The sequence below is a fragment of the Aphelocoma coerulescens genome, chromosome 1A, assembly GCF_041296385.1.
Source record: "Aphelocoma coerulescens isolate FSJ_1873_10779 chromosome 1A, UR_Acoe_1.0, whole genome shotgun sequence".
NCBI lineage: Eukaryota > Metazoa > Chordata > Aves > Passeriformes > Corvidae > Aphelocoma > Aphelocoma coerulescens.
Genome location: NC_091014.1, coordinates 56,623,917 through 56,650,742, shown reverse-complemented (window position 1 = coordinate 56,650,742; position 26,826 = coordinate 56,623,917). Strand labels below are relative to the sequence as shown.

The window sequence follows — 26,826 nt, the reverse complement described above, 5'->3', positions numbered from 1 at the left end:
TCTTGTTTGCACACATAGGAATGAAATCAGGAAAGACAAAGTTCAGCTGGAGCTGAAGGGCAACAGGAAAGGTGTTCTGTAAGTACATCGACAGAAGAAGATGAATGTGGGCTTCTTGCTCAGTAGGATGGGAGACTACTGACAAAAGACATAGAAAAGGCCACTTTTACTAGCAAGGCTTGTCCTCCGGCCTGCACCAGCAGGTGCCACCAAGGGGGCCAGAGAACATGAACTACAAGCAGAGTCTGAGAGATTAGGCTGTTCACCTTGGAGAAGAGAGGGCTTCAAGGGCCATTTTGTTGCCTGAAAATTTTGCAAAGAGACTACAGAGAAAATGGAGCCAGAATCTTCTTGGAAGTGTGTGGTCAAAGTACAAAAGGCCACAGAACATGCTGGAACATGGGAAATACTGATTAGATACTAGGAAAAATTTACTCCAAAGGCAGTTAAACAGTGAAACAGATTGTCCTGAGAGATTGTGGAACCTTCATCCTTGGAGGGGTTCAAGACTTGACTGGACACCATGCTCAATAACCTCATCTAATTAGTCCTATTTTGAACCAGTGTCTGGACTAGATTATATGATTCTATAATTACATGGCAATTCACTGAGCTCTATAGATCCGTTCCCACTCTTGGTGTCCAGTTACAAAGTTACAAATTGTGAAATTCTTACAAAGGATAAGGTCTCACTTCATACACAAAGTTTTGCTAACATTAATGGAGATAAATTGAATAATGCAAGAACTGGCTTTTAAAAATAAGAAAATGTATTGTCTACAACTCTAGTGAAAAGAACCAGTCACTCCTTCTCATCAGGCTGCAGCAAGTTTTCCAAAGCATTAATAAAAATTACATTACACTCACTGTACTTAAAAACAACAGATTTGCTTTGTGAAAAGTGCTAAAGAAGTTTTACTAAAACATTAAAAATAGTGATGAAAAGCCATGATTCTAATGTTATAGCATCTACTCCCTATAAGACAACAGAAGGAAGACTACATTTTTCTCTTATTGTTCTTGAAAAGTAAAGGGACATCAGCAGTGGCTGTGAAGGTCCTCCTCATCCTCCAGTTGATAGTGAACATCAGTGCAAATAACCAGATGACCCTGAGGAAAGAAAAACATATAAAATTACCTTAAATTCAGATGGGTATATTCGGATACAGTACTCTGGGACTTGATCCTATGGTAAGACCCTCAGCAGGGCAGGAGGCAAGAGTGGCTTTGTGCCTCCTGAACTTTAGGGTAGGAATGGGCTCTCATGTAGGTTAATACAACTCTCCAAAAGACTGAGCAACACTTACCACAGAGACACTCTGCCCATGAGCCTTCCTAGAGAATGGTTAGAGTGATGAGGACTCAGGCACTCAATGCTCCTAAGCCTTGCTGGGGATAGCAGTGCTGTGCTTGTCACGTCCCCATACTGCATACGGCAGCCCAAAGGGCTGGTAGACCCTTTACAACCTACAACTGCTGGGGGGGGGGGGCTCATTTTGGGTCCAGAGATTGCATTTTATATTTAATGTATAGTGAAAGCTTTACTATTAACAACATTTAGACCTACCCACCACAGGAACACACACAAATGCACAGGCCTGAAGCAGAAGCAATTTTCTATAAGAAGAAATTTGGCTTCTCACCTGATTTATTTTTATTGCAGGTCCAGTCAGGCTAGTGTGGGCCAAATTAAGAAGAGGAAATCCTTTCCCTAGTTTATCTTCAAAAAGGACAAATACAAATACATTTGAAAGTAATAATAAAATGCACTTCAGAAGCATCTTTCTCAAGGAACTCATTTTGTTTGCAATTTCCCTTTAATTAGCTGTCCTTGTGTCTCTCAAGGGAGCTATTATTCATATGTACTAAAAAGCAAAACACCCTGCAAAAAAGTTGCACATAACCTCTTACAGTCTCAGCGGACACTAGGATCTGCCTGACTTTGTTCCTCTTCTGGTATCTGCCCCACAAGATGTGGTTTCTGCTATTTCCCATTCTGACTTACTCTCCATCTTTATTTTCTTCTCTAATTGATCCTCTCAGCCTGTGAGTTCCTTTTATTCTCATCTATCCCTAATTTCCCAGATGAAACCCCAGTTCTATTCCTATTTGCTTTTCTAAACACCTGACTTTTGCACCCCACCCTTTCATTCTCTTACTTTTCTTCTCATTGATAGCTCACGTTTTTCCTCAGCAGTCTTCTCACCTCTGTTCACCTCAGAGGCACCTTCTGTACTCTCCCACCTGCTTCTTTCCACCATCACTCCCTTGTTCATCATCCCTTAGTCCCTGCATCCCACAGAATGGATTTTTTACTCTGTCCTGCCTGTGGCAGCAGGTGAAGCGCAAAAGCAGAGGGAGGTGGTAAAGTTAGAGATGTTACCCTGAAGCCCAAAGATACGAGTGTGCTCTGCACTTCCTCAGTTTGGGCAATTCTCTGGTCACGGCTTGACTCTGTCAGGACAAGACTCAGGCCTGTCTCAGCTCTGCTGCCACACTGCATTCAGTGAAAATGGAACCCAAACCCAGTGTTTGAAAGGGAGCAAAGACTTGCTCTTTGCCAGCCCCTGATCCATATGGCTGAATGACCAGGATCAAAGTCCAGCACAGAGTAAACCTGCCCAGCTGTCACCAAATGTAAAAAAACCTCCCATAACAGAGTGTTTAAAGCTGGGCACTCCCTTTTATTGTTTCAGTCTTGCTTTCTCACCAGCTGTGCTCAGGAACTGGCTACAACCCTTACCATTGATTACTGGAACCACTATTCTCTGTAAAGCATAAGACAGGAAACTCTCCACCAGTGACTTCTGCTGTGAGGGAAAAAGCACATTTGGTGATTATTGCCTGATGCCTATGAGGTTGCAGCTTGATGAGGAAGATGGAGGGTTAGGACTGAAGTGACAAGCAAAACAATCAGAGCAGAGCTTGGCAGAGAAAATCTCAGGCAAAAGAAGATATTTTTTGGTTTAAGTTGCAGCTGAACAATGCAAAGTATACATGGCAAAGAGGTGTCCATGTTTCTTACAATGAGTTAAATTGTAGGGCTTTTTTTCTGTATGTTAAGTACCTGGGATGAACCTTAACTTTGGGAATGAAATATGCTAAACCTCATTTCAGCTGGCAGGACTCAGTTCTCAGAAGTGAACTCTGGATGGAAGAACTGTCCTGTGCTGGTGCTCTGTCTTAATGCCACTGTGATTAGTGTCCTTCTTCCTTTACTTAAAGATGTGGGTTGGACTGACCTGCTGCAGAGTCTCACTGATCATTTCAAAGTCTACAGTGAGTGATCTAAATAGTGGTATTGCATTGTGTTTCTTTCATTCCCTTTTTTTAAGCTCCTGTCTTTATGATATTTGGTTGAAGTGATTTAAGATAATTCCTGACATGGAGATTAAGCCTGACTTTGTATTCACTCCAACTGCTACACAAACTCAATCCAGCTGTGAATTCCATCTGAACCCAGGCAGACTATATAACATTTTGAGCCTCTGATGAGGAAAAAACCCCAACATTCTTAGAGGTATTTCCTCTTACTGAAAAGAAAAAGAAAAGCAGAGAATATACTCTTTCAAAACAGAAAGAGCAATGGCAGATGATATCCCCAATACAGACCAATAATTGCTCAGCAACAAGTTCAGAAGAATTTCTTTTGTCTCCAAAGGGCTCAGCTACCTCTCCTAGGCACTGAAATCATCAACTTACGTCAGGGAAGCCAAGACTGGAGTGCAGCAGGGAGAACTGGAACCTGAAGAAAAGAAGTAAAAGAAGAAAGACTAGAAGGCACAAGTTATGCACAGTGCTTAAAGATTCATTTATGGAAATTCATACTGATTTCACACTGATTCACACATTTAACTTTGTCAAAGGCTCTTAGATTCCCAGCAACTTTTAATTCAAACTGACACAACTACAAATGAGTTCTAGAATCACTGGGATCTTTCTGGTACTAATCTCCTCCTATGATCACATGTAGTTCTGGGCTGTGACTATATGACTTGGGAAATCAAAATTTTCTGGAATTGTCATTTCCTGGAATGGTTGAACTACACATTCCTCAAAGGCTCATTACGATTTGAATAAACTCATATCCATTCCTAACCATCATGATTTGCTAACTTTTCCCACTGATGTCTGTAATGCATCCTCGGATTACTGTAAATATAATCCTGGGGAAAAACAAAGTTTTGAAGAACAGGAGAACACATCATTGTGTCAAAATCTCTAAGTCAGCAGCACCATTACTTCTTAAACTTATACGGACAGGCTCTGATCATTCTAAGTCCTCTTTTCCTGTTAAAAAGTCCAGTGACCAAAACTAAGAAAAGACTGTTCGCATTTTTCTTTAATGAAATTGTAATAGATTAAAAATTGTCATATATTTTGGAATTCTAATCTAACTCAACGTATAGCACTAACGTGAAGAAACACTGATGTGAGCTACCTTTCTGAAAGTCTTTGCTTCTACCCATCAGGTGCATTTATGGAGAAGGGCGCTATAAACCCAGTCCTGCTGGAAGTGTGAATAAAATTTGTTGTAAGACAGCTGAGAACAAGGACAACTCCAGGTAACTGCAAAACCAGCAAGATCTAAGTGAAATCTAAAAATCTCTGAGCTTTGATTCAAACTACAGACACCTTTCTAGTCTCATTTGTTTGATGACATGCTGCTGCAGTGTGTGCTATGTAGTCTCACTTTTTCCTGCCCCTCTCGTGAAGGCATATGGAGAACTAAAGGGACAGTGGTCCTGTGCAGGGTTTGCACTCCAGCACTTGTTCATGATGCTCAGACTTCGCATGGCAGCAGGATTCAGAGGGTTTTGAGTAAACTACTGAACTTGATTCTCCAACACCAACACAAGACTGAGACAGATGCCTTCACAATAAGCAATAAATTGAACGTTGTCATCTGGAAAGGTATTTAAGCTACAGAAAGGGGGAGCATCATGGAGCACAAGAGACATGGTTGTTCCACAATATTATTGTATTTCATCTCCAAGATTTAGACCAACCAGTCAAAAGTATCTTAGAGCTCCTATGAGAAAGAAGGTAACTAATTTTCTTTTTCTCATGGTGAAATAAGCATTGTCAGGCTGACACAACGAGTTCTGTTGTATCCTAATGTAGGGATTATTAATGCAGCTTTCTGAATTTTTCTTGGTGACCTCTTCAGAAGTAATGAGATAATCAACTTCTGTTTGCTTATAGTCAAATTGGCTCTGGTACTGGCTGTCTGCAGGGAAAAAAAAACAGTCTTCTGTGACTGTACACATAGATAGATACTGTCTTAGATACAAGCATAAATGCAATTGCTTTTGTGATTGGAAACCATTGTCTAAACTTTTCATGTGGTCAATACATATAGATTGTGAAATCATTTGTGAATTTGCCGCTTTCTGCCAGCAACTGGGATTGAGTGAGCAAAGTGATAACACTGCCCTGATTCCATTTTTATCACTAGGATCATTTAAGTCCTTGTATGGCTGACATAATTGGTTCACTTGCATTCTAATGAAAAGATGTCTGGGGACACACTGAACTATTTTATAACACAGAGGTTAGGAACACTTGGGCATCAGATAGTAACATTTTTTATATATTACAATTTATTCTTGAATAGTTACTCGACCTCCCACATGGAAAAAAGGGCTCTCTGCACCTGCCTATTAAGACTATTAACTTCTACAATGTGTGGTGCACGTTTCCTCCCTGTGAAATGCAACAAAACAGTGTGCATATTTGTGGCAGACCAGTATATGCTATTTTATGCTAATCTCTATGATTTTCAAAGAACCAGGAAGATTACTGTGTGATTTGTTCAGCCCCAGCACTGAATGTTCTAGCTCCTTTTACTTACTAGATTCCCTGCAAAGACGTACTGGGTGGTTGAATTTGGCAGAACAGCAACCACTTCTACACAGCCAGTGATCTGTAGGACACATCTGTCTGCGTTTAAACTGACTGCAGGAGGTGATGCAGCCATCAGCCTCGGCAGCACTGCGCCCGCTGCTGCGTAACTCTGAGCAATCTGTGCAGGTTCAAAGAGGAAGCAACCGCTGAGGGAAGAGTTAAGCTTTTCTTAAGCTACAGTTTCTATAGCTGCATCATAATCAGGTGTTACATACCAATCATCCTGTAACGAACCAGTATTAAAAATACTTCATTTTCATTACACCAACTGATGTGACAAAATTAGCACTGCATATACTCTGAGTTTCAGAGATGATAAAGCAAATGATGAAGTTTCAAACTCACTGATATTGAACATATATAGGGAAACAATTTAAAGACTATTCCTGAAAAATGTATTTCAAGAGGAAAAGATTAGTATGTTTAAGAAATGAAGGAAATGAGTGATTCCAGAAAAAAAAAAAAAAAAAAAAATCACCTTGACAATACAAAGAATTTGACAAAGTTGACAGCCTTTCAAAAGAGGCAGTCTTTTGAAAAGCAGGGAAACTTCTAGAGGACAAAATTCAGTTTGCAATGCAGAGTCTGAATTTCATCATCTTATAGTAGATATTGTCCTATTTTTAAAGCATTTCACAGTATCTTAATTTCTTGCATCACATTTATATACTCATGACTATTATTTCCCATTGTACATAACCTCCAGCAGTCAGAAATCAGGAATCTTTGCAAAGAGAAGTCAGGTTACCAATAGCAGAGATACCATTACCTTGAAGAGGAATAAAAGGAGACTGAGCTGACAGATGCCTACCACTTATTCTTTATAACTGTTTCAATGACAGAGAGCAAATCTAGCACTCAGAGGAATAGAGAATGACTGAAGTGTAGTATGATATAGTTAGGAAGAGTTACCATGGGGCAGACATGTGAGTTTGAATCTTGCACTAAAAATAAATCAGTTTTCTTGTCTCCTCCAAATTTTTGCAAATGAGCTAGCACACAGATAATATCCATAAAAAACATTAGATACTGCTTTTTCTTAAAAGGTCTGTACAAATAAAAGTACTCACCTCAGAAACAAAATGTCTGAGTAGGGAGGCATTTAGATTAAAAGTACTATCGAGCTGTAAAAGAAATAAATTAGATCATTTTATCAGCTTGAAAATTAGGTTTTCCTTGGGGGAAAAAAAAAACCCAACACATCCTGTTTATTTTAGTTTTAGATAATCAGTGTTTTGATTTAGTATTTTCTTGCCCCAGAATGATTTCTAAGGAATCCACAGTGCTCTTTTGGACAGAAGAGAGAGATTTCTCATGGACTTGATTCAGGAGCATGTACCAGTAAACAAGCATTATTCTTTGAAAGAACAGTCAGGACTTCTGCCTTTGAGACTTTCTCAGATGAAATATATTGAATATGTCAGAGGCAAGGACTCAAAAATCTCATTTGCCCTTTTGCTGCTAATCACTGTGATGATGTTTGCAAGTACCATTTGTGTCACCCATTTCCATAAAGACCCTCTTAGCATTGTTACAGTTAGCAAAACTTAGGAAACTCTGATTACAAATGCCATAGTGGAAACTGGCATTTCTGAGAGGTCTTGGATGTTCTTCAACCACAGCTGAAAGCTTAGTTTGCTTGTACCTGCTGCTTGCCTCATTCTGCTGCTCTGTTAAGTCTGAGGATTTATTCTAGTTCTCAACATAGCCAATACATTTATCATGGGCCACTGTGCAGCAGACTGGGGCTTCAGTGCACTTCTTCTTGTCTTGCCCTTTCCTATGTGGAATCCATGCAGACAAGAGCTTTTCTTAGTTCTTTTTGCCACTCCTGGCACACCAACTCTGTGATGTTCATTCTGTAATTCTTTGCCTAGAGCTGCCAAGAAGTTCAGACCGAAGTCTCAGGGGGACTTTGACTACTTTAAATTACGACAAACAGAATGAATGTCATGAATCCCTCCTACAAGTGGTATGACCCAAATCTATGTGAAATGGCAAACAGAAGGTGTTAGTCTTCTTTGCTGACTATCCATATTGCTAATGTTTGTAATTCTATTACAAGCAAATCATACTCACCTCTTTGGAGATAGTGATGTTAAAGGCCCCTGCTCTGTAGTAAGCCAGTGAAGCAGACTTAAGAAAATAATTGGAGACTCCCAGATATATCATGGAATCACCCTGGTTTGGGAGAGCAAACGGAGCTGGCGCAAAGGGAGGATCTGTGTGATTTCCTACTGGATAGACTGTGCCCTGCAAAAAGTCATTATCAAATATTTCTAGCTGAAACATTTGTATCTGTCAGAAGGCATTAGCAGTGGTTGAACAGAAAGAATTTTTCCCAGTCTGCAGAAAAGCTTGACATTAAAGAAACCTTGAATTAAGCAAATAAGTTTCTGTTATGCCCTAAAAATCAGCAAATTCAGGCTCTTTTGAAAAAATACAGGAATCAATCCAAATCTGGATGCCATACTTTCAAAGTTTGAATTTGAGCATTCAAGCGAGTATTCTGAACAGCAGCTACAAGACACAAAAAAGAATTCTCTGGACCACAGTTTTCTTTCTCTTGTAGCAAAGACACCTTTTTTAATTTAATGCTGAGGGTGATATTTCAAGAAAATCTTCAGGCACACCCGAAAAGCCTGGACAGGGACACAGGACAGGGACACAAAGGATCCTTTTATATCACCTAGTACTCAGCCCTGGCTGAGCTGCCAGTCCTCCAAGAACTAGTTTGGGTGCATAGGTAGGGGACCTTGGTTCAGGTATGCTAAGAAAATAACTATTAAAATGTGAGAAGGTGTGTGAGCTCAGGCCATGAAAGAGAAGAAGAGTAATACAGACAGTAAATGGTGTAATTACTGACACTGTGAAGGTTAGTAGCTGGAAGATTCTACAGGAAAAACACTGACTGGAAAGGTATAAAACCCTAAGAAAAAAAGCTGAAAGAGGAAAAAAGACAAGTTATAACCATCAAGAACCAGCCTGTTCCAATGAGCACTGAATAACTCCCTTGACTGACTTTTCTAAGTCATCCCGTGTCCCACTGGGATGTCCATGTGTCAAAGCTTAGCCTGTAAATTCAAGATAGCGACAGTAGCTGATAAGTAATTGCTTAGTTCTTTCAAGATGTGTATATCCTGCTTGCAAAGTTTTTTGTGTGTGGTAGAAGTTGCTTGAACAAAATTAGTTGTGGCACACCTTTCTTAACTGAAGTCTGTTCTGAGAGCCATGAGGATGCTCTGAGTTACAAGGACTGTTGAAACTGCCGGAAAAGCTGGGTGTTGCTGAGATAACTCTTGCAACAAAGGTGAAAAGTAGATAAGAACTGCTACGTGCTGCTCAAGGGCTGTCTGAGAGGAGTCTTCTTTTTGGGTGTGACCTGTACTTATACAAAATGCTGAATCATCTCAAAACAAACAGTTTTGGACTGCAATCACATTGGCTGCCATCACAGATTATTTATGGTTGCTAACAGGTGAAGACCAAGCAGCAGTGCAAGAGCTGGGTATCTAAAGAACACTTTAATGCTGTTTGTAAAGCACCTCTGGAGAGTTTCAACTCTGAAATAACTTAATTATAAATAATAGCTTTGGGAAATTAACAATGCAGTTTATTAAATAAAAAATTGTTTCAAAAATAACTCTTGACAAAAATTCCCAAAATATCTTATTGCTTTTCTAAGTAAATATTGGAGAGGCTGATTAAGACTGTACTGAAAGAAAATTCATCAACTCAAAAGATAATCAGAAAAGTGTTAGAAAGCACACTGATGTTAAAGAAAATTACCTTCAAATCCAAGTTAATGTGTGATTTGAAGACTGCTGGAGAACTAACTAGGGAATAGTCTACTTGTGCAAAGGCGTCAATCTGGCTTAAAACTAGAAAAATGATGGACAAAATCAAAACATATATTAATTAAAAAACCACACCACAAACAGTTATTGCTTAGTTAAAGACAAAGGCATTATAGAAATGATGAATCTAAAGAATGGTGGGAAAAGGAAGAAGAAAAAGAAAAATTATTATAAGGGAAACAGTGAGAGTATTCCCTCTGGAAAAGCCACTGATTCCTCCTGGTTTAGGCCTAGTTCTCCTGCTGTTCTCAACTGAATACACTTTGCAGAAGTCTCTCCCATGCAGTGAAAAACCTAGGGCAGAGTCACCGTTTTTGTTATGTATTTGCACAAGAGAACGAAACTCTCCTATATGATCAGTGAAATCCTGCTAAATATGACGGAATCCTTTGGAAGATGACATTAGCACACTTTTCTGCCTATCAGTGTTGAAGAAAAGGGATGTTTTTTCACATAGAGAGCACTTCATTATCAATATGAGTGAAGACATTTCCTGAGAGGTGCTGGATGCAGCCTCAGCCCGATTGTTATTTTTGATTGGACTGTACAGTCTGTTTATACTGTATAAAAATCAGATGGGCTCAAGGAGAAATGGTGAATTCACACAGAGATTATGAACTTCTCAATATGACAGCACAGCACACCCCTTGAACCTGAAGTGTTTAACTATGTGCTGCATAAGAAAATGATCTCAATGACCATGATTTCCAGTAATATTTGCCACTGCTTGGCACATGGCAGGTATAGGTCATTTTAGGAAAATAAATGTCTACTTACTCTGCTTCTGAACAGGAGAGCAGATAATAGAAATATCCACAATGAAAAGTGAAAATGGGAACAAACTCTATGACCTGAATTATATTTCTTACAGGAATTAAATTAATTTGAGTTGAGAAAAAACGCAAATATTCTCAATCTTGGGGGAAAAAACCCTAACAACAACAATAAAAAAAACCTGTGGCATTGATTATAGTCGTGAAAATCTACTATTTATATCCTTTTTGAAAATGGATAGCTATTGTATTCATGTCTCTGCAAGAATGACACAGGAATTGTTACTGGTGGGAAAAGAAACATGCTCTGTGTGACACTGTCTACCTGGAGCATCTTGTTACCTCACTGAACACAAGTCATATGTCCACACAGCAAGAGCATAAAGGAACAGCAGGAAAATGCTCACCTCCAAAGTGTAAAGAAACAACACAGGCCAACCACAACAGACTGAAAGATTGCAGGTGACTTGCTATAGGCACAGAAGAAATCTGAATATTGCATATAAGATGCAAGCAAGAGATTTCTAGGGTGAAGTATGGAATACGTTAAGGTACAGAACAATGGCTGAATTTTTCTTCCTTCACTTTTTTTTTGTACCATGAACACAGGAATAGTTTGGCATCTAATAAAAACGGCTACAGTTAGAGCACTATGAAAATTACTTAACAAAAAACTGCTATCACCAACTCACCCTTATGCTTTCTAAGCAGTGCATCCGTCATTTGGATTTTGTATTTGATATTTAGGCACAGCTGTATGAAAAGAGAGACAAGTCAGAAATGTAAGGCCTGTGTTTTAACTCCTCCCTTCACTAACTGAAACCATCTTTGCAAACTTACACTTTTATCCAATTTGGTATGAATGGGCTTCTCAAGATAACCGGATAGAAAGCTGTAGATCCAGCTGGAGGAAAGGAAATGAACACAGTGGCTTTCTTACCATGGATTGAAATCTCTGAGAATATAAAATCTGGCAGACTGGGACATCAATGTCATTTATATTAATGAGAAGCAACTACAGCACTATAGTAGACTGAACACTTGACTGTTTTTATTAATTTGAGAGTCTCAGACAAATCTAGGGGGTCTGAGTCTCAGAATAGCTATATAGAAGGCAATCTGCAAAGTTGTGAATGTTCGTGTTAACATGTTGATAAATGATGCTCAATTAGCCACATTTTGTCTATGAGTAAGAAAAAAATTATAGAAAATCACAATAAGAACTGTAAGCATTGTTTCCTATTCTCTTTTGAAAGCTTTATTCTTAAATTGTAGGTCAGCTTGTCAAAAGGCTTAATCAGTCTAGATGACCTTTATATCTGCAACCCCCCATTTGCAATCTTGTACCCTCTAATATGGTCAAATGTCAATGCTTACAAGTGCAGTAGGTCTAGTCAGCTCATTTGCTGGCACATGCAGGAAGAAATGTAGATTAACTGCACTTCACACACTCAGCAAACGAGTCTGGTTTTGAAAACAGATCATTAAAAACCTCTTTTCAGAGCCTTCAATAGTCATATCCTGTAGCTGGATCCTTAGAAATCAAAATTTGAGAAGTGTCCCTTAGGGTACAAACCCTGCTACTTCCCACAGAGTAATTAGAAAATTTGCTGTACATACCTAGATCCTCCACTTAACTTGACTTTTACACTATCAATGCTCAGCTGGCAACTGTGTAGCAACGTGGACAAGTGGCCTGTGCTATCCCGTGACACTTTGAAGATAACTGCAATAAACAGTCCTGAGATGGACACAGTAATTTGTCCTTGGTCTCTGCTGCTTGGGAAAAAAAAGCCAAAGTCAGTCAAGAAAACATCTGCTGTAAGGGAACAATTTAAGAAATGGCCTGTAAATCAAGTTTGAAAGGACTTCTTGCTTCTATTATCTAGAATGAAGAATGGGTTTTCTAGGGATTAAAGTATTTTAGGGACATGCCTGGTATTCACAAACAGATTATATGCATATGTTTCAAGGAAATTAATTTTCCAGTGTTGTGCAGGATTTGACAAGTTTACAAAAATGTCACAATTTCACATAAAACACAAGATAGTCCAGTTCTTCATGATAGATCACCCTGAAGGTCTCTGGGACTGCAACAGCAGAAGCCAGTTGGCTAGTAAATATATAACCCAAGTTTTATCAACTTTGTAATTGTTCCACTTTGCTCTTTCCAGTTACAGTTTTCAATAACTCTTTTAAATTGATATATTACTCCATTAGTTTTTGTCCAGCCCCAAACCCATTCACTCTCCTTTCTGTAAAATTCCCTATTAAGATCCCAAAAGAAATCTCTTCATACCTAAATTCCAGAAAATTTAGGTATTGGGACTATGGTTAGGAGTTGCAAAAGCTGTAGAGAACCGAGTAGGATAGAGAGTTGAATGGACGTTAGAATAGCCTTATAAAAACCTTATTTACCATAACAGAACTGACACTGAAAGTATCATTTTTCACCTTGCCATCTTGATTACCTGGGTTTTCTTTTCTCAGGCATTACTACACTGGTGGCATCATACTACAGATAAAGAGCCCTATTCAAGAGGAAGTTCAAACCACGAGTCTTTCCATTTTCCTCTTAATTTTTTTAGGCAAAACAAAATTCCTGGAAAAAGATGTAATCCTAAAAGATTATTTTTTACCCTAAACTGCCCCTGACCAGACCAATCCTTAGTATTGCCAGTCACAAAATTCCTCCTATCACCATTACCATTTTAAACCTCCCCTTTCAATTCCTGTATGTTCATTAAGTGTCTATGCAGAGAAAGCACCACTCTTAAGACCCTCATTTTCCAGTCCCTATCCAAACCATCATCACAGAAACCATTAGGAAAAATATTTTCCCAAGGAAAGTTATGCAGCATTGGGACAAGCTATTGGAAAGGTTGTTGCATCATCATCCTTGGCCAAAAAACATCACTAGTCAGCTGATGTGGTCTAGTCTGGTGACTGCTGTTTTGGACAGGAGGCTGGACAAAATTACTTCTAGAGATCCTGCTAACCTAGGTTTACTCATCCTACAGGGACACACATCATCACAAAAGGATCTCAGCCCTCCTCCCTTTTTGGGCTGCTTGGGAGATGGGAAGCAACACAGCTACTTAGGTCTTTTGCTCCTGCATCCTTATATATGCTTTTCTTCTGAAGGAATCCTGATTGACTGAGGCAGGGTCACAGCTCCCAGTCTTCAGGAGCAATGGGCCCACAAAGAAATTTTGTGACTTGCAGAGTGCTCTGGGACATAGTGGAGAAAAGGACTTTGAGAACTAGAAAAGCACTAGAGTGGAAAGAAATAACACTATCACAAAAAGCAGCACAGATTAATCCTTCAAAAAGGCAAAAAACCCCCTTCACTCCCTAGACTACACCAAAGTTGCCTTTGACCACTTCTCCCATGATCTGCTCTGTGAAATTCTGAATAAGTCCCTGCCTCCCTTGCTGTCTCTGGAGTCTTTGGTGTTTTATACATCTGGAATCTCTACAGATTATGCCCAGGTCCTTATCCTTCAGCAAGAGAGGTGGCTTCAGTGTTTAGGCACAGCTGTTTTGCCCTACTGAATACGGTATCTTTTTCCTCACAATAGTGATATAACAGAAGAAACAACAGAGAGGCTGGGGGCACAGTGACAGTTTCCAGCCACCAGTCTCACTGACACAGAAGGCAGAACTGCATTCCATGCTCCTTTGGAATCAGGACGTGCTGTGAAATTTTGTAGCCTGGTGATCCATCTTGCTGTGCTATCTGGCTCACAATAGAGCAATGCCCACTGCTGTTACCAGCTGCTCCATTAACCCAAATTGTAGAGATTAGCCCATTGCAAACTTTTCTGATATCCCAGAAGTTTTAGGCCTCCCCATTCCCAAGAAAAGCTATACTATCCTAATACTGTTGTATTAAAGTTCTATTGCAAAAATGCTGAGGTAAGTGGAAAAATCAGTATGTAATCACATCATTACAAACAATCTTATACTGCACAGGCTTATGAAGCTAAGTCAGTTCTCCATACCAACCCAAATTCTGGAGTTTCTGAAGCAGTGAATGTTTGGCATTTTGACAGTGCCCTTCCTTTAGTAGGAGCTCTTTGGACAGCAATATACACTGTACCAGCACGTAGATAATTAGCTATAGAGTCAACCTTCCAGCTATACTATACAAAGAAAGTAGCAAATGTGGCCACTGCAAAGTCTGTGTTCCTGAATATCCATGTAATGTCCGGACAAACTGAGCTAACAGGTGTCTGACCTGATGCTTCCCAAAGAGACCTGTGGGGTAGAATAATTTTAAAAAACCCACAGAACATTAGTTGTCAGGGGATGTTTCCTTCTTAAGAAGTTTATTCAAATAGATTATTGTTGTGTTGTTGTTAAATGATAAAGCACTTCTGACCTGAAAAGCAATTACCCAGTATATTTCTTAATTTCATTTGCAATCCTTCTCCCAGAGCCCTCCTACCTGCACCCTGTACAAGACTTACAGTAGCCATGCGTGTACTCTCCAGTCCGCACTGATTGTAGCAGAAGCCTATGCCACTGACAGATAAATGCCAGTGCCAGGAATAAAGGAAGCAGAAGTTTCTGGGAAATCTACAGCATTAATTCTGAGCCTACAGAACACAGAAAGGGGGATTATTAGACTGCACATCAAAAGACTAAGAAGGATCTCTGATCACTGAAAACCCTTCTGCTATAAAAGGCAAAGTCTATGCTTCAGTAAAAGAATTTCTCAGAAATGACTGAACCCATGTGTATTTTAGGAAAGAAAGACACTTGTACCATTACACCGTCTGGCATCCTTGGAAAAAGAACCCTTGATATTTGGCCAGGGAGGTTTTGGGTGTGTTTTTTTTGTTTGTTTGTTTGTTGCTTGTTATAAGCAAAAACGTTCCCTTAGGAGAAGAACGAACTCATTAAAGTGAAATCTTCTTGCCAGGGAAAGAATAAATCTATGTTTAATCCCAGATACTACATCTATAAATAAACCCAGGTTGTCTGATTGCTAGCATTTACTGAAGACCATCAAAGTTTTTGTTTTCCCATTCTGCTTCCTTGCCTAAGCAAAGGGCTTTGGAGAGGATCCATTTTTCTAAATTAAATCTTACTTGAATATTTCCCTGCCAAAACAAATCTTTCTGATATTCAAGGACATTGTCTTGCAGATGGGTGTGTTGAATTGAGCTGAACATTGTAAAGATATCAGATGTCATCTTATCATGCTGTATACATTTCTCATTGTTCCCTGCTATCTGGTAGAGATCTCTGACACAATTGCCTTTAATCTGCTTTCCCTGGGGCAGAAGGCACCAGCTCCTTTTAGTTAAAATGACCATACCTTTCCAATAACCTCTCAGGCAGTAAGACTGCCTTTAGGTATCTTGTTTGCTGTGAGCTAAAATCAGATTATACACTGGGAGGATTACCAATTTCAAGAACTATGGTTGGGGGAATGAATTGGGGTTTTGAAAATCATGCAATAATTTAGACTGAAATAGGACCTCAGGAGATTTTTCTGGTTCAGCCTCTTACTCAAAGCTGAAACAACTCAGAGACTCTTCCCACTTGAGTCTCAAACTCATCCAAGAGTGCAGACTCCCCAACATTTTCAACCCTTGTTCTGGTGCTCCCTAGAATTTTTTGCTAACTTTGGTACTTTTCTTGATGTGATTTAGGCCTTTTGCTCATCATTGTTTCACTGTGTACTCTTGGAAGAATCTGGCTCTATGTTCTCTTGGCTTTTTTTTGTTTATAGCCTATTGGAAGGTGGGATTGAAGGCTGTAGAAAGACCTGCTTTTATATTAGTCCCCATATTTGAAGAAATTATAGGAAACTCTGTAAAACTGTTTTTCTACTGGCTGCTCCTGGTACAAAGATTTTCCTCTTCAGTAAAGAGTTGTTGAGCCCTATCCTGTCAAAACGATAATTTATCATGTAAATTCATCTAAAAGTATTCTGTAAAAAGTGTCTTCCTGCCACATCAGCCAAGATACATCATCCCCTGCACACATTTTCATCTTACTCCTTTTTTGGCTTTTTTTCATCAAACACAAACAGATTATTTTCATTGCTACAGGTCCTTCATAGGAGCAGACTGTTAATAACACCAATCCTGCCCTCTTTCCCACCCATTTCCCCTGCTGTATCATAGCCATGCCTATACCTGTCTTGCCCCAAACTCTCACACAAACCAATTGAAAAAACCAGCCAAGGTCCTCCTTCAGAAGCTTTATAAAGCTCATCCCTTGAGTGTAGCAGAACAACTACTTCAGAAGCAGAGTTAGATGAACCACTAAAATTTTACACTGAACAAAGCAGTGGCTGCGTAATTATTACAATGTGGTAATAAAAAGCTGATTCATCCTAAAATTTTGAAATTAATTTCCTTTACTTACCTTGAAATGACATAGTTGACCTTAACAACTGAGAAACTCTCCCGCCCACTCCAGCTCAGGAAAGTCTCTTTCAATACTGCTTGCTTCAGGAGCTCCATCCCAATCCTCCTGCCTACAAGGGGACATAGGAAAGTACATGCCTTGCAGATTGGATTCAGGCACCTGAAGGTCCAGATATACTGCTAAATAATTTAATCATAATTTTTAACATAGTTCTTGAAATACTCTGAGTCTGTGAATCTTTACCTAGATCTCCTTCCAACTACAAATATACCCATTTATAACTTCTCTTAGCCTCACATATAAGCGTTTAATCCAAGATCATCTGTTAGGATCATTTTGTCCCTGAGTTGTGTTTCATATTCTAGAGATTGTGTCAGGTTTCTGAAACTCTTATACTCCCTTTACTTCACTCATAATGTGGATGGCCTTGGGAAACACTTGGTCATCACCTTTACCTCATACTGTCTCATATCTGTTGGATGAAAAAGCCAGTCATGAAGTAGCAAGGCAACTTGTCTATGTAGTGGTTACTTATGGAAAAAGTGTGATATATGCATCTGAAGTGCTGGTATGTCAAATCCAGAACTATCTAAATTGTTGCTTGTGTACAGAAATTGTTGGAGTTCTAAAGACAATCCTTTAAAATATTTTCTTCCTTTTTCTTTCATGTATTTTGCTTCTGAATCTTAACCACTGCAGCCTGCTGCAGATGTCTGACTTCTTTCCTTACCTTCTTTCCTTGCTTTAAGGAATCCCTGCTTTCTTGAATGTTTCAATGCTATTTGTGCATTGATAATATTCACAGACCCTATTATCAAAAACCAGAGCATCTATAAATACCAAATTCCTTGTGCCTTCCTTATTTTTGCTCATCTTTAAGACATAACTAAAACTTTAATACTGAATGATGTCCTGCTTTCAGATGTTTTCACCCTGAGTGTCTTTAGCTTTTGACCTCACAATTGCTGAATACTAAACATCTGGGTTTTTTCATCGCCGGGCTCCATAGCACTTGAAAAGCGAAGAATTGAAATTTGTGATAACTGGAATACCATTTTATAAAATGCATCTTTTATGAAGGAGAAGTAAGTTATGATGATCTGGGAATTCCTGTCTCCAAAGCAAAATATGGGCTCTCACTGAAATAACTTAAAGCTCTCTTATGACTGTCAGTGAGGGCAGCCAGTAATTTCAGGTGGAATTTCTCTCAAGGTTCTTGTAGCAGGCAAGAAGCACGAAGGCAGGATCTATTGCCTCAGCCTTTAAACCTCACATTAAGGGAAAGGATATGTCAGGCACCAAGCTCTTCAAATATGAGAAATACCTTTGGGAGGAGAACTGTTCATCTGCTCTTACTACTAATGCAGGGGTGTGCCAGCTTAGTCTGTTCATTCAGCACTTGAAAGGCCACGCTGACTGTCACAAAAACTGCTGTGCTCACACTAAGAAACACCAGGTTGAATTCTCATTTCTAAAGGCATCAGAGATCCCTGGGAAACAAGGGAGATCGATACAGTTTTGGGTGATTGATGTTTGCCCTGCACTTCTCAACTCCTCAAAAGCTTTTAAAACAATGCTTATGCAGCAAAATAAGTGGATCTGATCCTCACTTTCATCTCAATGGAATGAACCCTTTTATTTTTCATTTCACAAGTCCATTTTTAACCTGTCAGCGTGTTCAGTACTTAAATGACGATTAATCCTTAGCATGACCGAGTCTTTGTTGAATTTGTGCCTTGTTGACCTTTATTACTAATATTAATACTGTAAACAACTGAAATTCTACTACATGCCCCCCATACCCATGGAGTAAGCCTTAGGTAAGAGACGGTGAAGGTTAGCATGAATAGAAAGAGTATGGAAAATATATTGTGGAAATTTTCTGTTGAGGGGCAGAATTATGGCAGTCACTAGATTTTTTTTTTTAAAGACTAGCACATGCAGGGTCTGTCCCATGCCAAAAGCAGGAGTGAGAGTAAAGGTGTGCAGCTATGTGGCTGTTCCAAAACCGTAAGTTTTTTTCCCAATTGTGTCTGATTATCTTCAACTAAGTATTGCACTTTAAGTCAGGTTTTTGACACTTTAAAAAAAGGAGCAATTGTATGACCATCTAATCCAGGTTCTAAGAAAGTATATAGATATGAAGAATATAGTAGAAACTACTGGACTGTAGGAGAATGCAGTCGTCAATAAAGGAAAAATGGGATGCACCTGGGATGCACACAAAATGAAGGAAATAAATGAGGAAAGAGACAAAGAGTGTTCCTGGGGTGAGGTGACAAAAGGAATATATTCTATTTCAGTATTTAAGAAGCTTGTTCCTTCATTGCACCTCTATTAAGAAACAATATTCTGTACATAGAGTATTTATGATAAATTAACTTCTGGCAATGTTGGACATACCACAGTCCAGCCCCTTCTGAGTAATCCTCACTTTAAGACCAGGATTAGCCTCAAGCCTCAAGGACAGCCAACACAGCAGGAAAAGATACCATGTTTTTAGCATCTTCTCACCTTTGTCACGAATCTGTTAAGAACATGTATGATACAAATGCTTTCATAAATTATGCATACCATGAGTTGCAAAAAGTCTGTATCCATGACTTTCTTCAATGAAACTTGGACAAGGATGGATAGGCAAGAGAGCCTTAGTTAATGATTTTATTGCATAAAGCCACAATTGTGGGAGCAGGCACATATTTATGATTTTTTGGATCTCACTTTGGCAGGCACTAGCTGTTGGTGAGACTGAATGGTTCTGCTCCACTACTCTATCCTTTCCCCACACCCATGTCTTGGCTGTTTTATTTTACCATCTGTCCTACCTCCTGCAGAGTGAACATGACAAAGCAATTCCAGTCAAGGAGAAGCAGGTCTGTCTTCCTCTATAACACCACCTTCTTTTTATACACATAGCCTCCCTAGGATATACCAGATTTGAGGGGCTCAAAGTTTTTCAGCTGCATCTGCTGGTCTAATAAAATAAGGCAGGTCAGACACTGCTACATCAGACTGATTAAATGAGGTTACATGAGAAGGGAATGGAAGGATAAATTCAAATGTGTGAGAATTACATGGTGATCACAAAGGAGTACAGAAGGGTGTCCTGGCATGAGAATGCAGTGGTGTGGTTGAGTGCAAAGCAGGCTCTGAGCCACTGCATGGTGGGACATAACCACACAACACACATTCACAAAAGCTGAGACAAATTGTTTCTTCCTGTAACACATTCCTAGTACAAAAGTAAGGTTTCTTTGTTCAAAATTCTTGTATGCATCCTGATTTTCACTACCAATGACAGCCACTGCTCAATTTCCTAGAAATAACAATACTGTTTCTCAAGACAACTTCAAGTCTTCCCAGTGCTGCATTAGAAAATTGTTCATTAGGGACCTATAATAACTTTATGCTGGGCTTACCACAGAGAGGAGTGGGACACTCTTTTCTAACACATCTGATTGTGATCATGATACCTGTGTATGTGTAAAACCATGCTAATTAATCAGTAGCAACAGGTCTTGATAGTTTCCCAGTAATTTGGAGACTATAAAGTCATTCCTAACGAGTATCATATTGTCTTGGACAATCTATTCCATAATCTGCTAGAAAACACATAAAAGCTAAAACAAGCACAAACCCTCCCTTCCACCAAAAAGCCCCACACCCCACCACCCTTTGGTAGTCTTACTTCTGTATTGAAATTAGTATTATCAGGTCAGACTCTAAATGGTTGCAAATCTACGTTCTACCCAGTATCTCATAAATAACTGGTCTTCAGTAGATTTCCCACTGTAAGACAGACAAAATGCATTATCAATATTGCCCTGAAACTGGTTCTTCGAGGAATCCTTACAAAGTTATCCCAGGACATTATGCAAGAAAAAGTAGTCTCAGGGAAAAAAACATTCTGAAAACATAATCCACATTGTGACAAATTTTGAAAATGCACCCTTTAATTTGTCCATCTCTAGTTCTTTTGCCTTTTTGGTTTTCTCTCTTTTAAGCAACTCAAAAGAAATACTTTAAGGTAGCAATGTTATATTATGCACAACAGCCTGTTGAAGTCACATACCTTAAACATTTTCCAAAAAGTGTCCCAACTTTTCCTGCAGACATGCCACTTTCAATCCTGATTAGTAAGGGTCAATTAAAAATTAATGTAAAACCAGAAAGATTTTTCTATCATTAAAGGACATGGATATTTACTAGATAATTATCTAGCAGGATTTCTAGAAACATTGATGCAGATGAGATACCTCATTCCCATAGCATGTCATTCACACTGAGGAACAGAAAACAGCAATCTTGGTCATTAGCGTGCTTTGGAGCTGATTAGTTCTTGTTTGGATCTTAAATGTATGTTGGGTAAGAAGCTGAAAGAAACTGAACTGCCACGGGAATAAAAGATGCTATCATTTCATACTGCTTCCTCACACCAACAAGCTTCACTTTTGCACTCCAAAGCTGATACTCTTGGTTTCATCCCTGAGCCTCTCTCAGACCCTAGGATCGATTGTACAAGGTCAGTCAGAGGACTGAGGCAGACAGAGCTAAGCAGGAGGAACTTGTCAGCTGCCTGATAGTCTAAATGAGAGCTGCCAATTGCACTGCTGAGGACAATATGTGTCAGACAAATTGCTCTGATTTTTATCTTCAGTAACTGAGCAGGCATGGACTGATTTCTGTATGTAAATAATTCCCTCAATTCTTTTGTCTTCGCAGAGATAGTGCATTCAAGTACTTAAGTAGAGGAAAAGATTAAAAACTCCTTTGTTTCAGTTTGTGTACCTGTCTCACCCTAATGAAGTACTCTACTTACCAGACTGTAGATACCATGTCTGGTTTCTCCTTCGTGAACAGTCTGCAAAAACTTTTAATAAAAATCACAGTAAAGATTACAGCTGAAATATGCCTAAGAATTCAGCAAGCTTCTGATGAAAAAAAAAAAGTCACCATACTTGGCTTGCACAGGTTTAACACAGCCATAAAAACACACTGTCTTAAACTGACCATCCTCAGAATAGAGTACGTCTGAAAAAGAATTTTGTCATTGTCTTGCCTTGGTCCTGTACAAGATTCTCCAGTCTACAACACACAGAATAATTTATTTCACTTTCAAAAATTTAGAAATCTCACTGGTTAAGAAACACATGGCAAACAGTTCTCAAACACGATAGCAAATAGAGTCTACCCAACCTGAAGTCCAGAAGGAGCACTTTAATTTCCCAAATATCTCAGCTGTTATCACAGAACTGGGACTGGATTTTTCAGTTCCTTCTTTGCTCCATTGTTTCTAGTTACTCTGCAGTATACTCAAGAAGAGGTAGGGTTTCTGCAGCTCACTCAACAGTGTCAAATCAAGACGGACTCAGGATTTTAACCCTTCCTACACACTGATACTCCATATGGAAAATCACCTCTAGAAGGTAAAGGAATATAAAGCTTATATGGTCGATAGAAGAGATATATTGTCAGGAATGCTTAAATAAAACAGCAAATGACACAGACAGGAGTTTGCTAAATGACATAAAAGCAGATGATCTCTCTCCACAACTACTGGAAATACCCACAGAATGAGAAAAACTTCAATAAGTTCCTGTTCATGGTTTCCTGCATTCTGTGTTGAAAGTAATGCTATCCACTTCCCAGCTCATGAGGCAGCCATCAATCTTGCTCAGTGAAATCTTCAAACAGAATTCCCAGGAGGAAACGGCAGCCCCTACCCCACAGGTTGTGCCTGTGACTATGTCTGGGACACTCCCTGATTTTTCAGCAGCTTTGCAAAAGCTTTATGTTACCACAGCTTTTCCCAAGTGTGGCTTTACTACTGACGCCCTTCATAAAGGCTTTCAAGGCCTTGGAGCAGGGCTGCTAGAGAACTATTAATCTACGCCAGGCTGCAAAATAAATAGCATAGCTGTAGTGCCTACACAGAATCTGCTAACAATGGATAACAATGTTGGGAGGCAGTTGTCTGATGAGCTGATGGAAAAAAACATTGTCCCTGTTTTGATCCATTGAGTTAGTGTTGCTGACCTCTGTAACTGCCCTATCCTAGTACCCGAGCCAGGACTATGAGGATCATTTTTATCAAAGTCCATTTAGCAAAACAAAAATCAGTGTCCTTGTTCTGGCTCTGCCCTGCACACTGCCCTCACAGCTAAGAACTGTGGGGTGCACTTAAGCTGGTTCCCAAGGGACAAGGAAAGAGTAAGAAATACTGAGACACTGAACAGGAATGCAGCAGGCATTACTTGTCTGGAAGCCGCCCAGATTCAGAGCTGAGTCCATCATTTGCATAGGTCTGTTCTAAGCTTTCCTCTCTGCTTTTCTCCCCGTCATTTGGCTCACTCATCAGTCTCTTGTACAACCATTCCATTCCTTTCAGGGAGCTGACGGTAGCATGAGGCACTCTCAGCCTGGGCAGCCACTACCCTGGGGTCACACAAATTGCAGTCCTGTCAGATTCCTAAGAGGTAGATGCAGTAATCTCCCTAAGAAAAAAATGACCCTCTTTTTACTACCCAGAGAAACATGATTTTAGTCTGCTAATGAGAAGATAATCAAACTCTGACCTTGGTGTGTCACTTCAAATACTTTTGCTCAGCACAAAACTCCCAGCAATTTGGTATTATTAAAAATATGTAAATCCAAGAAAAACCACAGTGGCACCTAAAAGCGTCTGAAGCAATCGGGCAAACTCCAGGAAAACTGCTGGAAGGTCTTTTGCCCCATACAATCAAGATTTTATTCAGAAACAGAGAAGTTAAGAGGTACACGAGCAAACTCCAGACACTGTTTAAGGGTCATCCGCAGACAGCCAACCTGAGATGGTGTAATGCAGAGCTCCACTCACTGTATAGAGCACTAGCATAAAGCACTTTAAAATACCTGCTAGGAGTAAAGCTGACCACCAGCAAGCTGCAAGGATTTAGCAGGATCTCTCCACTGGCTTTTATTTGAATCTCCTCCTACACTGGCACACTTCAAATGGAACTTCAGACTTTGGCACTTCATCTCCTGATGATACTCCAGCCTTCATACCCATCTCCTTCTCATTCCACACTTTATCCCGTCAGCGTGACTCTTGTCATTCAAAATATGACCATCGCAAGTTAATATATACACACATATATTTATTTATACATATTATAAACTGCATTATTTGGAGTGGCAAATACATGAAGAAAAATAACAGAAAAGTTCCACTGGCTCACAGCTTTATTACCACACTCATCTTTCAGGAAAAAAAAAAATTCCATGAGGTATGTAATTGAACCAAAGAGACCTTTACACTTTATAGCTCTCCTCTGCCATGGGACTTGGTCAACAGGGCTACAGCTTTAAATTTCAAATTCCTCAACAGAACCCACTAGGGCTTTCAGTAGTGTTTTACAGCTTTGGTGAAACAAGTTCTATTGGTTGTGTTCCACACTGACCACGAGGGAAAGAAACATCCTCAATAAAGTACTCTGAGTAGAGAAACCACATTGTCTTCAACAACCATTCCAAGCTACTGACAAAAAGCTTTCATCACCATACTGTGTATTATCTTAACAAATTAGACTTAAAAATAATTCACTATTTCTGATAAGAGCAAACTATGCTGAAAGTCAAAATTCTTCTGTACACAACCATTTTTCCAAGCCTCTAAGCACACAGGTTTCCTGTATTAATTTGACAAGTGCCCTTCCCAGCCAGAGGTCAACTTTATATAGGGCCATTGAAAGTCTCCTGCCTGCAGACTGAGACCAAATTAAAATGGTGGAGAAAACGTGTAACTCATCAAATAACAGCCCTTTTTTCTAGAATGATGCGTGAGGGGAAAAAATAATGGTGGTGTTGAGTCATTTGTAATTTGCCAGACTTGAAAGCTGAGGAAAATGGTTTAGCCTTTCATCCTCATTGTTTCCTAGGAGATTTTCCTGCTGTGTGGAAAATGTGTCTAAACCTTACATTGTGTGGAAAACGTGTCTAAACCTTACATTATAGCATGACTCATAAAGTTCAAAGGAAAAATTCACAGAATGGCAGCAAAAACGCTCACTTGTAACTGGTGTAGCTGGTTACCTAATAATGACTACAGTCAGCTCCTGAGAAACTGAACCACTTCATGTCACACAATCACTTCAGCTTGTGCAAGCTACTGAAAAGGTGGTTCTGCTGTTAGCACCATGTCTGCAGCCGTGGGCATTCCACATACTAGGGAAGCCTCCTCCTCCCTTCCAAAGGAGCACAGACTAAGATGCCACAGAGCCAGTGGGATAACAGGAGGTGGCTGGGACAGTCACCTCTTCACTCTGAAGGATGAAACAGAGCAGGACATCCATGGCCAAAGGAAAATGGTAATGATGTTGAGGCAGCAGCATGACTCACTTTGGATCCAACCCTCTTCAAGAGAGCAAAGAATTTCTGAGAAGCACAGTGCTCCTCACGTGTTCTCCTTTCTGCCTCTTTGCCAATTCCATTGGCATCCCCTCCTGCTGCAGCAACCCATTCTTCAGGATTTATCCAGGACGTGGCCCCATTTGATGATGACTGCGTAAGCACTCCTTCAAAAACGGTAGTGGCAAAGGGTGCAGCTTCTCAGGAAATCACTTCTTGTAGCGTTCGTCACTGAGGACCCATAAGTTACACCAAGCCGATTGTAATGAGCATCAGCTCTTCCATTGTTCAGCGAGCGGTGTTCCAGCTCAGCAGTCTCCCTCTTTCATCACCTTCAGTCCAAGCCTCTCCTTTCCACTGCGGAATTTATTGACGTGTTGAAAACAGAGGATGGCTGCCCTTCAGTTTGAGACATGTCTGACAGCCAACTCCAAAATGAATTGGATAGTTTCAATGGCCATGTTAAGATGCATAAAGGAGATTTCACCTGCAGCCCAGAATAAAGAGTTTGTTGAAAGTTTCAAGTCTCCTTTTTCTTATTGGGCCCCTAGGTGCTGAAAGAAGTCAGCAAGCCTGTTTCTACAGGTTTAAGCAATGTGCATAGGGCCCTAATAAGCACTTGTACTTGGTGGTAGCTGTGAAAGCTAGGTCTTGTGATTTCACTTAATATTTTAGTATTATATCCCTAGAATGTACCCCAGTTTTCTTGCATTATTCTTTGTATGGAGAAATGTGATGCAAGCCAGGTTTTATCATGAGAAAGAAAACCAAGTTATCAGAGAATATGCATTGTTCCAAGTTACCTCTGAATTTACTGCTTTTAAAAATTCAATGGAATTCATTAAACAAAGTAAAAACCTGAACATTTTTTTGCTTTTTACATTATTCCCCCCACTCAACGTTATACTCCTGCCAAGTGTGCATTTCCAGGCACAAGACGTGGGGAAGGGCTTTTTTCCAATTATGACACATGAAGAGGAACTAAAGCCAGTAAACTTCAGTTTGTACCACTTCATACTTTTGGCGAGATTTTTTGCCCACAGTCGTTGTACCATTATCTGTGAGGTGATAACTCAGCAGTCTGGTCTAGAAAAATGTGGTTCCTTTATAAAACTAAACACTCTCGGGGAAAGCATCCTCCTTCAGCCTTTCCCCTTGTGCATTTCCACCCTCGCCTACAGTTTAACACCCAGGCAGGCTCTCCCTGGCAGTTTTGGCTACAGAACGTCGCCTCACCCTGTGCTACACTGAGGATGAGGAGGGCAGCGGCCCAACCACCCTCGCCACGCGGGGTCGGGCAGTCCGGGCACAGGAATAACACCCGCCAGTAGCTTATCCATCGCAGGGGAAGCAGCTGAGGCGGAGTGGAGCAGTTATGAGGCGCAGGAGCCGCAGGGCAATCACACCGGCAGCAATGGCGGCTCCCGCACCGCCTGTGGGGGCGCGCGGGGGCGGCTCCTCCCGCGCACAACAGAGCGCCCAATCATCGATCGCGGCCGGGCGGGGCCGCCCCCGCC

At 40.0% G+C, this 26,826-nt stretch overlaps 1 pseudogene; it reads right to left on the bottom strand.

Annotated features, from left to right (window-relative positions):
* Positions 1-220: 220 nt before the first annotated feature.
* Positions 221-26,649, bottom strand: LOC138104472 (BPI fold-containing family C protein-like; annotated as a pseudogene).
* Positions 26,650-26,826: the final 177 nt, after the last annotated feature.